Source organism: Jaculus jaculus, chromosome 15, assembly GCF_020740685.1.
Source record: "Jaculus jaculus isolate mJacJac1 chromosome 15, mJacJac1.mat.Y.cur, whole genome shotgun sequence".
Lineage (NCBI taxonomy): Eukaryota > Metazoa > Chordata > Mammalia > Rodentia > Dipodidae > Jaculus > Jaculus jaculus.
In genome coordinates, this window is record NC_059116.1 from 35,149,101 (window position 1) to 35,164,935 (window position 15,835).

Genomic DNA, 15,835 nt, shown 5'->3' on the forward strand with positions numbered 1-15,835 from the left:
CGCGATGCGGCGCGCAGGCGCAATGCACCGCGCCCGCTGAACATTTGGAGACAGTTGATGGACGCAGGGGATGAAGGTTCTGGAACTTGTGCTCTTGGTTCCCCGCACTGGGCCTGTCTCCTTAAGTGGTCCTCCCCTCCCAGGCGTGGGGCGAGGTGACACTTGTCACCTGCAAGAGATGACACCTGGAGTTGTCCTGGGGCTGACCCGAGGGACAGGGGTGAGGCTCTAGGGAAGCGACATCCTTCCCATCGAGGGAGGTAGGCGACTGTCGACCACGGAGCATGGCTTCTGCGATTTAGTGAAGGCTCCCAGGGGTCGTCGTCTGACCCCAGGGGACCTTGGGTGGTATCCATGGGTGTGTGGGTGTAGCATTGGGAGAGCCCGTGGCCTGCATTGGGGTGGGGGGTGGTCCGTGGTTGGAGAGCATTACAATCTTTCAGTAAACAAATGGACCTTTGAGGAGCCCTGACCTCGCTCCTGGTTCTTGGCCACTCGGCATGGGCGGGGGAGCATCCGGGCAGATGCGGGGGTCTCTAGGACAAGGACGGTATGACTTGGATACTGTCTGGGTGTAGCCTTCAGGATGCCTTTCTTCTCCCACAGCTCTGACTGCACAGGAACCTGCTTTTCCTCAGGAGGACAGACTGGCTCTTTAGTCCCAGGGGAGACCGTCCCTTCCTCGTGAGGAGGCCCCTGTAGCCTGAGCAGTCACACCCAGCAGAAGCCCAGTCCTTGGTATAGAGAAGGGACCACTCTGCGCCTCCGTGGGAAATAACCCTTGTCTGCTTAGCAGGCTTTTAAGTTTCTCATAAAATATTCCTCCCTTTCTTACCCCTTTCTTTTCCCTTCCTTCTTCTCTTCTTTTCTCTTTTTTCTTTCTGTCTCTCCCTTTCTCTTTTATTTATTTACTTACTTACTCATTTATTTATTTGAAAGAGTGAATGAGTGAGCATGGGCACAACAAAGCCTCCAGCTGCTGCAAACAAACTCCAGGTGCCTACGCCACTTTGTGCATCTGGCTTTATGTGGGTACCTAGGTATGGTACCTGGGCCATCAGGCTTTGAAAGCAAGCGCCTTAAACCACAAAGCCATTTTCCCAGTCCTCTTTTTCCTCCCTCCCTCCCTCCCTCCCTTCCTTCCTTTCTGCCTTCCTTCGCTAAGGAGACAGAGGTAGGAGGATCACCATCAGTTTGAGGTCAGCCTGAGACCACATAGTAAATTCCAGGTCAGCCTGGGCTAGAGTGAGACCCTACCTAAAAAAAAAAAAAAAAAGCCAAGCGTGGTGGCATACACCTTTAATCCCACCCAGTACTTGGGAGGCAGAGGTAGGATGATCACCGTGAGTTCAGGGCCACCCTGAGACTGAATTCCAGGTCAAGCTGAGCTACAGGGAAACCCAGACCTCGAAAAATTAAAAAATAAAGCAGAAGCCAGGGGTGGTAGCACATGCCTTTAATCCCAACACTTGGAAGGCAGAGGTAGGAGGATCATCGTGAGTTTAGGCCACCCTGAGACTCCATAGTGAATTTCAGGTCAGCCTGGGCTATAGTGAGATCCTACCTCGAAAAAACAAGCAAAAATAAATAAATAAAATAAAAAATAAAGCAGAAAAGCTGGGCGTGGTGATACACGCCTTTAATCCTAGCACTCGGGAGGCAGAGGTAGGAGGATTGCTGTGAGTTCGAGGCCACTCTGAGACTATATAGTGAATTCCAGATCAGCCTGGGCTACAGCAAGACCCGAACTCAAAAATCCAAAAACTAAAAGAATAAAATAAAACAGACCTTCCCACAAAAGTTCCAGCAGGTATCACAGTGATTTCTAAGCAACTCCCCAGAGTGGAGCTGTCTGCATGACCCTGGTTGTAGTTGGGCATGCATCCTTTGCCTGGGAGGTGGAGGGGTGAGGACTGGAGGAAGAAAAGAGGTACTGTGAGGTGAGGTCAGGACAAACCAACCCCCTCCATTTGGCCTGGTTTGAGTGAGGATTCAGTAACTGGGTAAATACAGTTGGAGAAATAATACTTTGAAAAGTGTGCCATTAAAAACATGTCCACCTCAATTTATAATGGCTGGGAAATGGAACCAGCCTAGATGTCCCTCAACTGATGAGTAGACAAGGAAGATGTGGCACATTTATACAATGGAGTTCTACTCAGCGGTAAAGAAAAATGAAGTTATGAAATTTGCAGAAAAATGGATGGATCTGGAAAGGATTATACTAAGTGAGGTACCCAGGCCCAGAAAGCCAAGCGCCACATGTTCTCCCTCATATGTGGATCCTGGCTACAGATGATTGGGCTTCTGAGAAGGAAAAAACTCAGTAGCAGAGGCCAGTAAGTTAAAAAGGAGATATAAAGGGAAGAGAAAGGAAGGGAGGAGGGTACTTAATAGGTTGGAATTGTATATATGTAAGTACAATGATTGAGATGGGGAGGGGATATGATGGAGAATGGAATTTCAAAGGAGAAAGTGGGTGGGAGGGAGAGAATTACCATGGGATATTTTTTATACTCATGGAAAATGTTAATAAAAATTGAGAAAAAAAGAAGTTGTACAGCATTCCTTTGCTCTTGCCAGTGTGGCTTGAACCCTTCAGATAATGGGCAGTACCCCACAAAGTAGTAAGAGGAAACTGTAGAAATGCATGTGGTGCAGCTGAGCACAAGTCTGCAGAAGTGAGCACTGGCAAACAAGGCCAACACCACGCCAGCACTGCCCACAATCCCTGGGATCTGGGTAGGATTGAAGGCCAGTCCCCAGTGCTGTACCCATCCTCCTGCCCCTGTGTTGGATGTTTCAGCGGTCTGTGGCCTTGATGGATCATGCTCAGAAGAAATTCTTTTATTTTTTTATTTTTTTGTTTGTTTATTTATTTGAGAGCGACAGACAAAGAGAGAAAGAGGCACAAAGAGAGAGAGAGAATGGGCACGCCAGGGCTTCCAGCCACTGCAAATGAACTCCAAATTCGTGCTCCTCCTTGTACATCTGGCTAATGTGGGTCCTGGAGAATCGAGCCTCGAACTGGGGTCCCTAGGCTTCACAGGCAAGCACTTAACCACTAAGCTATCTCTCCAGCCCAGAAGAAATTCTTTCTTTAATATTTTATTTTGATTTATTTGACAGAAAGAGGGAGGGAGAGAGAATGGGCACCCCAGGGCCTACAGCTACTGGAAACAAACTCCAGACTCATGGCCCTCTCAGTGCATGTTGCTTTACATGGGTACTGGAGGATATCAGACCCAGGCCATCTGAGTTTGTTATTTATTGTATTTTCAGACAACTTAAACTGGGTAGAAATCCTTTGTGTGAAATTGGTTTGCAAAATGGCCAGGATATTAGTAACACTTCTGGTTTCTGAATGTGTTTCAAGACAGATCACTGATGGGCACCCCAACCCTGAGTGGGGTGTCTGGAGAACTCATGCATGCCTGATCAAGGTGGGATCAAGGTGGGCACTCAGCACTGGTGAGATTGGAAGCCATCCCAAAAGGCAACAGGGCCTACTTAATATAAAGCCAGGCCTACACTGGAAGTGCTAATCTCTCTTTCCACGTCAGGAAAGGTTATGTGTTACATTTGAATGATATATTCTTGATTGGCTTCTCTTAAATAATCTGTAATTAGGTGTTGACTATTGTTGACTTTGACATTTCTTGATTTTTAGGGTCTTTGTCTTTTTCTTCTGTCATTATTGGAGGCAGGGACTGACTGGCCCCAGGCTGTCTTATAACCCATTTCAGACTAGAAATCTGTATTTTCTAGTTGACAGGATTAAGGGTGTGGGGCAACAACACATACCCTTAGGGGCTTTGGCTTTACTAGATTATCTGTTTAGTTTAATCTCCATGCTTGTATAAATACTCTGTGCTGGTTTTGATTAAATGTCTATATTGCTCAGTTGAATTTTAGAATTTGCCAGAAATTTGCATCACCCAATCTACTACAGTACTTGAATAGCAGGCAAACTCACACCTAGGGTCACTTCTGGTATTTCTCTTGGAGTATAAGATCTATACCTGGCACCTTAAACTCCTACACTGAAGATATATAAAGTCAGATTTACACAGCTAAGAATACTGCAGATAATTAGAAAATCCAAGCATCAAATTAACTCCAGATACAAAAATCTCTACATAACAAAGATGGGCATGGTGACAATACAATGGGACCAAAAGTTGTAAATCCATCAGAAATGACTTCCAGTGAGACTGCTTTAGATGACGTGCTTGACAGAGATTTCAAAAAACTGATTATGTTCAAAGAAATTAAAGAAAAAATCAGCCAGGCGTGGTGGTGCACGCCTTTAAATCTGAGCACTCCAGAGGCAGACGTAGGAGGATTACTGTGAGTTTGAGGCCACCCTGAGACTACATAGTGAATTCCAAGTCAGCCAGAGTTAGAGTGAGACCCTACCTCAAAAAGGTGGGGGGCTGGCTTAGCGGTTAAGGCATTTGCCTGCAAAGCCAAAGGACCTAGGTTCGATTCCCCAGGACCCAGGTTAGCCAGATGCACAAGGGGGGTGCATGCACCTGGAGTTCATTTGCAGTGGCTGGAGGCCCTGGCGCACCCATCCTCCCTCCCTCCCTCCCTCCCTCCCTCCCTCCCTCCCTCCCTCCCTCCCTCCCTCCTTCCCTCCCTCTCTCCCTCCCTCTCTCTCTTTCTCTGTCAAATAAATAAAATAAATAATAATAAAATATTTTAAAAGAAAGTAACATATCAAAGAAAAAATCAAAGGAATCAAAGAAGAAAACGAACTCCTTAAGGAATCCCAAGGGAACACAGGAAGCCAACTTAATGAAATAAGTAGGTCTATACAAAATAAGAGTAAAGAAAAGAAATAATGGGGCTTCTGATCACACCAAAACAGCCTAGGGGAGAAAAAGAAAAAAAAAACAGAAAAATATACTTTTCTACTAAAAAGGAAAGATGTGTAACAAATTGTCAACCACAGCAGAGAAGTTGGAGAGACACAGAGCATCACAGAAGCAGGCAGAAGCGGCTCCAGCAGCAGTGGCATGAGGCCCGAGTGACAACAGCTGCCAGGCTTGGCCTGAGCCGCAGAAACAGCCAGGTGAGGGATTTTCCACTTATACTAGCCTCCTCACAAACTCAAGATATGTGAAGGGAAGATGGCAGGGATCAAAGGAGCGGCTCCTGAGACAGAGGACCAAGGACCAGTGGGAGAACTTCAGCCTCCATCCACAGCCTCCACTTCCCCACCACCAGCACAAGCAGCAGCAAGCACCAGAAACCTGAGGATGGGAGCTCACCTACACGCCACTTGGCACAGGCCATCAGAGCAGTGACCCACAGAGCCAGCCAGCCTACCTGAGCCCATAGCACAGCAAAGATGGACCCAAGGGGGCGCACAGCACAATTGAGACCAAAGGCATCCCAGAAAGTAACTGGGATGACACCAGGTTAGTCCATGCCAAATAAGCCTGGTATAAAGATAGGCTTGCATGGGAAGTGCTGATTGCACCTTCCATGACAGGGTAAATTATGTGTTGAATCTGATGGATGGACGAATTTACCATTCTTTTTTGTTTTGTTTTGTTTTTTCGAAGTAGGGTCACCACACCATGCCATGAAATATTTGGCTTTTTTTTTTTTTTCCAAGAAGAGAGAAATATAGAGAGAGAATGGGCATGCCAGCGCCTCTAGCCACTGCAAACAAACTCCAGACACATGTGCTCTTTCTACATATGGCTTATGTGGGTCCTGAGAAATTGAACCTGGGTCCTTTGGGTTCACAGGCAAACACCTTAACCGCTAAGCCATCTCTCCAGCTGGCACTTAACATTCTTAAATCTATATTTTGGGCTTGTCATTTCTTGCTTCCTGATTTATAGTGCCTTTGTTTCCTCTTCTGTTGTTCATTGGAGAAGGGTCTCACTTGGTCACAAGCTGACTTGGAGCCCTCTACAGACCAGAAATCTTAGCCTTCTGGTTGGCAGGATTAAGGGTATGGAGCAACACACATTCTTAGGGACTGTGACTTTCTTTGAGGATCTGTTTGTCATAATACCAAATCTTGCATAAATATTCTGTGCTGTTTTTCATTGAATGTGTACATTGTTTAGTTAAATTTTAGAATTTGCCTGTATTTTATTCCACTCACACTACCTGAATACTCTCATAGCAGGCAAACCCAACACTTAGGGTCACTTTTGTGGTTACTCTGGGAGTGTTAAGAGCCACACTGAGCACCTTAAGCTCCTACCCTGAAGATATGTAACGTCAGATTGATTGATACATGTAATAATACTGCAGATAATGAGAAAATCCAAGCATTAAATTAATCCAAGGTACAAAAATTTCTACATTATATTACAAGAAACACAAAAAAATCAAGACAATAGGAATCCACCAAAAAGTATTAATGCATCAGAAACGACCTCCAGTGAGACTGATTTAGAAGAAATGCCTGAGAAAGATTTCAAGAGAATGATTATAAATATGTTCAAAGAAATCAGAGAGGAAATCAAAGGAAGGAAAAAGGAAATCAAAGGAATCAAAGAAGACATAGGAAACTAATTTAATGACTGAGGAGGTCAATACAAAACATAAATAAGAAAATAGAAGTAATAGGGCTGGAGAGATGGCTTGGTGGTTAAGCGCTTGCCTGTGAAGCCTAAGGACCCCGGTTCGAGGCTCGGTTCCCCAGGTCCCACGTTAGCCAGATGCACAGGGGGATGCACACATCTGGAGTTCATCTGCAGTGGCTGGAAGCCCTGGCGCGCCCATTCTCTCTCTCTCTCTCCCTCTACCTGTCTTTCTTTCTGTGTCTGTCACTCTCAAATAAATAAATAAATAATTAAAAAAATAAATTAAAAAAAAAGAAAATAGAAGTAATAAATAAAAACCAGTCAAGCCGGGCGTGGTGGCGCACGCCTTTAATCCCAGCACTCGGGAGGCAGAGGTAGGAGGATCGCTGTGAGTTCGAGGCCACCCTGAGACTACATAGTGAATTCCAGGTCAGCCTGGGCTAGAGTGAGACCCTACCTCAAAAAACAACAAAAAAACAAAAAAACAGTCAAAAATACTAGCAATGAAGAATACAGTCAGTGAAATAAAAATAAATGAAATTAAAACTCTGTAGAAAATCTCACCAGCAAAATGGAAGAAGGAAAGGACAAAATATCTAGAATAATTACAAAACTAGGTGGCAAATCTAATACAGTCCAACAAAGAGAAATACAAAGTAGGAAGGTATGAATGGGAATTTCAAGATATTTGGGACACTACAAAAAGATCAAACAGGGTGGGAGAGATGGCTTAGCAGTTAAGCACTTGCCTGTGAAGCCTAAGGACCCTGGTTTGAGGCTCGATTCCCCAGGACCCACATTAGCCACATGCACAAGGGGGCACACATATTTGTTTGTATGCAGTAGCTGGAGGCCCTGGCGCACCCATTCTGTCTTTCTCTATCTCTCCCCCTCTTTCTCTGTCTGTCACTCTCAAGTAAATAAGTAAAACTGAACAAAAAAATTAAAAAGTAGTAAAATATTTGTTTAAAAAAAAAGATCAAACATAAGAATTCAGGGAATAGTAGAAGAAGAAGAATTTCACTCCAAAGACATAATAGGCATTTTCAACAAAATCATAGAAGAAAACTTCCCCCAAATGGTGAAAGAGATGCCAGTGCAGATACAGGAATCCTTTATAACACCAACCAGACAAAACCTAGAAAGAACCTCTCCTTGCCATATTGTAATTAAACTACCAAACATAAAAAAAAAAAAGAAAAAATATTGAAAGCAGTGAGAGAGAAAAATCAAGTTACCTACAAAGGTAAACCCATCAGGATCATAGCAGATTACTCAACACAAACTTTAAAAGCCAGAAGAGCTTGGAATGAAGTATTCCAAGTTCTGAAAGGTAAAAACTGTCAACCAAGGTTACTTTATCCTGCAAAGCTATCCATTCAAATACACGGAGAAATAAGGTCATTCCACAACAAAAGCAGGCTAAAGGAATATTTGAAGACAAAACCAGCTCTACAGATAATACTTGAAAGGATCCTCCATGCTGAAGAGAAAGGAAATCACACACATAAGGAACCTGGAAAAAAACAAACAATACTCAAATACTAGCTAATACAAGAGAGCAAAGGTAAAACTGGAAGAACTACAAAATGATGGTAAAAATAAATAGACACTTTTCAATAATATCAATGGCCTCAGTGCCCCAACCAAAAGACATGGAATTGCAGATTGAGTTAAATAGCAGGATCCTTCAATTTGTTGCCTCCAAGAAACTCACTTTTGTTCAAAGGATGGACACTATCTTAGGGTGAAAGGTTGTGTTTCAAGCAAATGGGCCTAGAAAACAAGCAGGGGTTGCTATCCTAATATCTGACAAGGTAGACTTCAGTCTAACAGTAGTTGGAAAGATAAGGAAGGTCACTTTATATTGATTAAAGGCACACTCCAACAGGAGAACATTACAATCCTAAACATATATGCACCTAACATGGGGGCCCCCAAATTTATCAAACACTATTAGAACTAATGTCACAGATAACACCAAACACAGTTGTAGTGGGTAACTTCAACATTCCACTCTCATCAATTGACAAGTCATCCCGGCAAAAAATAAACAGAGAGAGCCGGGCATGGTGGCGCACGCCTTTAATCCCAGCACTTGGGAGGCAGAGGTAGGAGGATTGCTGTGAGTTCAAGGTCACCCTGAGACTCCATAGTTAATTCCAGGTCAGCCTAGGTTAAAGTGAGACCCTACCTCGAAAAACCAAAAAAATAAAAATAAAAAAATAAACAGAGAGGCATCTGGATTAAATGAGGTCGTAGAAGAAATGAACCTAACAGAGATATACAGGACATTTCATCCAAATGATTCAGAATACACATTCTTTTCAGCAGCACATGGAACATTCACTAAAATAGACCATATATTAGGACACAAAGCAAATCTTAACAAACACAGGAAAATAGAAATAATCCCTTGCATTCATTCTATCTGACCACAGTGGAATCAAACTAAAAATCAATAGCAACAAAGGCTATAGAGCATACACAAAATCATGGAAACTAAACAATACACTGATAAATGATGAATAGGTCAATGAAGAAATCAAGAAGGAAATAGAAAAAACTCATAGAATAAAATGATAATGAGAATACAATATATCACAATCTTTGGGACACAATGAAGGCAGTCCTAAGAGGTAAATTTATAGCTTTAAATGCCTATATTAAGAAATTAGAAAGGTCTCAAGTAAATGACCTAATGTTTCACCTTAAAGTCTTGGAAAAAGAAAATCAGTACACAGGAAGAGATAATAAATATTAGGACAGAAATTAATGAAATAGAAACCAAAAAAAAAAAAAATCCAAAGAATGAATGAAACAAAGAGTTGGTTCTTTGAAAGGATAAACAAGATTGATAAACCCTTAGCAAATCTGACCAAAAAAAAGGAGAGAAGAGACACAAATTAATAAAATTAGAGATGAAAAAGGTAGCATCACAACAGATACCAGAAAAATTCAAAAAATCATAGGGACATACTATAAAAACATATACTCCACTAAGTATGAAAATCTGAAACAAATGGATTATTTCCTTGATTTACATGACCTACCTAAATTAGACCAAGATGAGATTAATCACTTAAATAAGTCTATAACAAGGATGGAGATCCAAGCAGTTATCAAAAATCTCCCAACTAAAAAAATAAGCTCAGGCCCAGATGGATTCACTGCTGGATTTTACCAGACCTTCAGGGAAGAACTAACACCATTGCTTCTTAAGCTTTTCCATAAAATAGAAAAAGAAGGAATCCTACCAAACTCCTTCTACAAAAGCCAGCATCACCCTGATACCAAAACCAGGCAAAGATAGAACAAAAAAAGAAAATTACAAACCAATCTCCCTCATGAACATAGATGCAAAAATGCTCAACAAAATATTGGCAAACAGAATACAAGAATATATCAGAAAGATCATTCACTCTGACTAAGTAGGCTTTATCCCAGAGATGCAGGGATGGTTCAACATACACAAATCAATAAATGTAATACATTATATAAATGGACTGAAGGACAGAAATCACATAATCATCTCATTAGACACAGAGAAAGCGATTGACAAAATCCAACATCCCTTCACAATGAAAGTCCTCCAGAGTCTGGGAATAGAAGGAACATATCTTGGGGGAGGGAGGGAATTTCCATGGGATATTTTTTTATAATCATGGAAAATTCTAATAAAAATTAAAAAATAGCCAGGCATGGTGGCTCACACCTTTAATCCCAGCACTCGGGAGGCAGAGGTAGGAGGATTGCTGTGAGTTCGAGGCCACCCTGAGACTACAGAGTGAATTCCAGGTCAGCCTGGGATACAGTGAGACCCTACCTCAGAAAACCAAAAAAATAAATAAATAAATAAAATAAAATAATTTTTAAAAAGAAGGAATATATCTCAATATAATAAAGGCTATTTATGATAAGCCTATAGCCAGCATATAACTAAACAGGGAAGAACTGGAAGCTTTTCCACTAAAATCAGGAACAAGACAAGGTTGCCCACTGTCCCCACTTTTATTTAATATAGTACTGAAAGTCTTAGCCATAGCAATAAGGCAAGAGACACACATAAAAGGGATACAAATTGGAAGGGAAGAGATCAAGTTATCATTATTTACAGATGACATGATTCTATATATAAAGGACCCTAAAGACTCTACCAGCAAACTCTAGAGCTGATAAACAATTATAGCCATGTAGCAGGATACAAAATAAATACACAGAAATCAGTAGTTTTCCCATATGCTAACAAAAAACACAGAGGAAGTACCTTGGAATAAAACTAACCGAGGAAGTGAAGGATCTCTGAAATGAAAACTTTAAAACACTCAGGTGAGAAGTTGCAGAAGACACTAGGAAATGGAAAGACATCCCTTGTTCTTGGATCAGAAGAATCAATATTGTGAAAATGGCAATCTCACCAAAAACAATCTACACACTTAATGCAATCCCCATCAAAATTCCAATGGCATTCTTCATGGAAATATAAAAAACAATCCAAAAATTTATTTGGAATCACAAAAAACCTCAAATAACTAAAACAATACTGAGCAACAAAAATAAGGCTGGTGGTATCACCATACCTGATTTTAACCTATACTACAGAGCCATAATAACAAAAACAGCATAGTACTGGCACAAAACCAAACATGTAGATTAATGGAACAGAAGAGAGGACCCAGATGTAATTCCAGGTAGTTATAGCCACCTGATCTTCGATAAAAATACCAAAAAATACTCATTGGAGATAAGCCAGCCTCTTCAGCAAATGGTGCTGGGAAAACTGGATATATATCTGTAGAAGGATGAAAATAGATTCTTCTCTCTCTCCATGCACAAGAATTAAATTCAAATGGATTAAAGACCTTAACATCAGACCTGAAACTCTGAAATTGTTAGAGGAAAAAGTAGAGGAAACCCTTCAACATACTGGTCTTGGCAAAGACTTTCTAAATATAATCCTAATTGCTCAGGCAATAAAACCACAGATTAACTGCTGGGACCTCATGAAATTACAAAGATTTTGTACGGCAAAGGACATGTGAATAAAGCAAAGAGGCAACCTACAGAATGGGAAAAAAAATCTTTGCCAGCTATACATCGGATAGAGGATTAATATCTATTTGGACTTAATTCTGGTGCACGAAAGAGATAAGGATCTATTTTCATCCTTCTACAGATACATATCCAGTTTTCCCAGCACCATTTGCTGAAGAGGCTGTCTTCTCCAACGAGTATTTTTGTTGAAGATAAGGTGGCTGTAGCTACCTGGACTTACATCTGGGTCCTCTATTCTGTTTCATTAATCTATATGTCTGTTTTTGTGCTAGTACCATGCTGTTTTTTTACTATGGGTCTGTAATACAGGTTAGAGCCGGGCGTGGTGGCGCACGCCTTTAATCCCAGCACTCGGGAGGCAGAGGTAGGAGGACTGCCATGAGTTCAAGGCCACCCTGAGATGACAGAGTTAATTCCAGGTCAGCCTGGACCAGAGTGAGACCCTACCTCGAAAAAAAAAAAAAAAAAACAGGTTAAAATCAGTGGGTGATACTACCAGCCTTTTTTGTTGTTGTTGCTGTTGTTTTGAAGTAGGGTCCCACTCTAGCTCAGGCTGACTTGGAATTCAATATGTAGTCTCAGGGTGACCTCGAACTCACAGCGATCCTTCTACCTCTGCCTCCCAAGTGCTGGGATTAAAGGCGTGTGCCACCATGCCCTGCTTTAGAACATTTTTTTAGATGTTTATATGCATCTTTATTTATTCTTTTGAGAACTCTCTATTTAGTTCCATAGCCCATTTTTAATTGGGTTGATTTATTATTTAATTTTTTGAATTCTTTGTATATCCTAAATACTAATCCTTTGTCAGATGTATAGCTGGCAAAGATTTTCTCCCATTTTGTACGTTGCCTCTTTGCTCTATTCACAGTGTCCTTAATTTTATGAGGTCCCAGCAGTTGGTCAGTGGTTTTATTTCCTGAACAACTTGCTTATATTCAGAAAGTCTTTGCCAAGACCAATATGTTGAAGGGTTCCCCTACTTTTTCCTCTACCAGTTTCAGAGTTTGAGGTCAACTATTAAGGTCTTTGATCCATTTGGACTTAATTCTTGTGAATGGAGAGAGAGAAGATTCTATTTTCATCCTTCTACAGATACATATCCAGTTTTCCAAGCACCATTTGCTGAAGGGGCTGTCTTTTCGCCAGTGAGTATTTTTGACATATTTGCCAAAGATCAGGTGGCTATCACTACATCTGGGTCCTCTATTCGGTTCCATTGATCTACATGACTGTTTTTGTGCCAATACCATGCTGCTTTTGTTACTATGGCTCTGTAATATAGGTTAAAATCAGGTATGGTGATATCACCAGGCATTTTTTTAAACTTTATATTTTATTTTTATTTATTTCAAAGAAAGATAGAGAGTAAGAAAGGGAGAGAGAGAGAAAGAATGGGCATACCAGGGCCTCTAGCCACTTCAAACAAACTCCAGAAGTATGACACCTTGTGCATCTTGCTTACATGGGTCCTGGAGAGCTGAACCTGGGTCTTTTGGCCTTTCAGGCAAGTGCCTTAAGTACTAAGCCATCTCTCCAGCCTTCTTATTTTTGTTGCTCAAAATAGATATTCGAGGATTTTTTGTGCTGCTTCCAAATGAATTTTAGGATTCTTTTTTTCTTTTTCTTTTTTTTTTCATGGCAGAGTCTTACTCTAGTGCATTGCTGACCTGGAATTCACTATGTAGTCTCAGAGTGGCCTTGAACTCACAGCGATCCTCCTACCTTTGCCTCCCAAGTGCTAGGGTTAAATGCATATGCCACCACACCTGGCTTGCTTTTTTTATTTTTGTGAAGAATGCCATTGGCAGTTTGATGGGGATTGCAGTAATATATAGATTGCTTTTGATAATACTGGCATTTTAACAAAATTGATTCTCCCAATCCAAGAACATGGGATGTCTTTTCACTTCCTAATGTCTTCTGCAATATCTTGCTCAAGTATTTTAAAGCTTTCATTGCAGAGATCCTTCACTTCCTTGTATAAATTTATTCCAAGGTACTTTTTTTTTTTTGAGGCAATTGTGAATAGGAATGATTCCCTGATTTTATCCTTCAAATGGTTCTTGTTAGTATTCAGAAAAACTACTGAATTCTGTGTATTTATTTTGTATTCTGGTACATTGCTAAAAATGTTTATCAGTTCAAACAGTTTGCAAGTAGAGTCCTTTATGTATAGAATATTATCATCTTCAAATGATAACTTGATTTCTACCTTTCCAATTTGTATCCCTTTTATGTGTGTCTTTTATCCTTATTGCTATGGCTAAGACTTCCAGTACTATAGGAAATAAAAGTGTGACAGTGGACACCCTTGTCTTATTTTTGATTTTAGTGGAAAAGCTTCAAATGGAACCAGCCTAGATGTCCCTCAACTGATGAGTGGATAATGAAGATATGACACATTTATACAATGGAGTTCTACTCAGCAGTAAAGAAAAATGAAGTTGTGAAATTTTCAGGAAAATGGATGGATCTGGAAAGGATTATACTAAGTGAGGTTACCCAGGACCAGAATCCAAGAGTACTCCAGTCACTTCTTTCCAGCACCGTGATGCCTTTTGAGTCATCCCAAGGTCACTGCCATCTGAAAAGAGAAGATTCTCTACCAAAAGTGAGAGTAACATTAATATGAGGGTATGAACATTAAGCCAGGCATGGTGGCGCACGCCTTTAATCCCAGAACTTGGTAGACAGAAATAGGAGAATCACTATGAGTTCGAGGCCACCCTGAGACTCCATAGTGAATTTCAGGTCAGCCTGGGCCAGAGTGAGACCCTACTTTGAAAAAAAAAATGGGGGTATGAACATTAAGAGAAGTGCTAACTGGGCAATTTGATAAGCATAGTATATACATTTAGCCAGACAGCAGCAGACGTTACACCCCTAGGGCTCATGACTACCCCTGTTTTCAGTTGTCAGTATCAGGGATGTATTCCCTCCCATGGAGCGGGCCTCCAGTCCAATTAGAAGGCAGTTGATTTCCCCCAACTGACAGATGTGCCACTATTGCACCCATTTTGCCTCAGCTGTTTGAAGACACGTGATCATGCATGCTGGAAAGTGCAAACAGTGTGGTAAAACCTTCATGTATCTGCAGTCCTTGGATGACATATGAGGATTCACAATAAGAGAAGCTATGACTGCAAAGAATGTGGGAAAACCTTCCTTTACCCTCAGTCCTTCCACAGACATGAGAGGACTCATGCTATATAGAAGTCCTATGAATGTGAGCAGTGTGGCACAGCATTCAGTCATGTCATGTCCCTCCAAGGCCACATGAGAGTCCACAGAGGAGAGAAGCCCTGTGAGTGCTAGCAGTGTGGGAAAACCTTCCACTGGTCCATAACCTTACGGAACCACATGAGAGCGCACCTGAGAGGGAACCTCCATGAGACCCAGCAATGTGGCAAAGCTTTCGCCTTGTCTGCTGGTCTCCAAGAGCACATGAGGGCACATCCAGAGGAGCAGACCTACGAGTGCACACTGTGTAGGAAAGCTTTCTATTGCCCCCTCTCCTCACAAAGGCCCATGAGAAGATATAGTGCAGAGCAGGTGTATGAGTGCCAGCAGTGTGGGAAACCCTTCTGCTGGCTGAACTTCTGCAGCAGCATGTGAGAAAGCACAACATGGAGAAACACTGCAAGTGTAAGGAGTGCAGGAAGGGCTTCAAGTGGCCAGGTATGTCAGCCAGTGCACATGAGACTGCACATGGGAGAGAGGCCCCACGCATGCCAGCAGTGGGAAGGTCTTCAGTTTCCCCTCTTCCCTGAGAGACACACGTGGACATGTGATGCAGGACACCCTCCCTCAAGGACAAAGCTACCAAAAACACCACAACAGAGGCTGGAGAGATGGCTTAGCGGTTAAGCACTTGCCTGTGAAGCCTAAGGTCCCCAGTTTGAGGCTTGATTCCCCAGGACCCAAGTTAGCCAGATACACAAGGGGACGCACGCATCTGGAGGCCCTGGCATGCCCATTCTCTCCCTCCCTCTCTCTCTCTGCTTCTTTCTCTGTCACTCTCACATGAATAAATAAAAATAAACAAAAAAAATTTTTAAAAACACCCTGAAAGAGTTGTTAATAGGATGCCACCTCCATGTGTGGTGCTAGGGGTGGAACCCACAGATTTGCATATGCCAGGCAGACACTCGACTGCCCAGAATCAGCTCCAGGCATGAAGTGCATTTTATTTTATTTTTGTTCATTTTTTATTTATTTGAGAG

The 15,835-nt window shown here is 41.8% G+C and overlaps 1 long non-coding RNA gene across 2 annotated transcripts; it reads left to right on the forward strand.

Annotated features, from left to right (window-relative positions):
• The first annotated feature begins 37 nt into the window (after positions 1–37).
• LOC123455114 lies at positions 38–13,995 on the forward strand. 2 transcript variants are annotated; one of them, XR_006633684.1, is made up of 3 exons: positions 38–260; positions 607–738; positions 13,945–13,995. It is a non-coding gene; the product is annotated as an uncharacterized LOC123455114 (long non-coding RNA). The 2 variants fall into 2 exon arrangements; XR_006633683.1 differs by lacking the exon at positions 13,945–13,995 and adding an exon at positions 12,705–12,757.
• Positions 13,996–15,835: the final 1,840 nt, after the last annotated feature.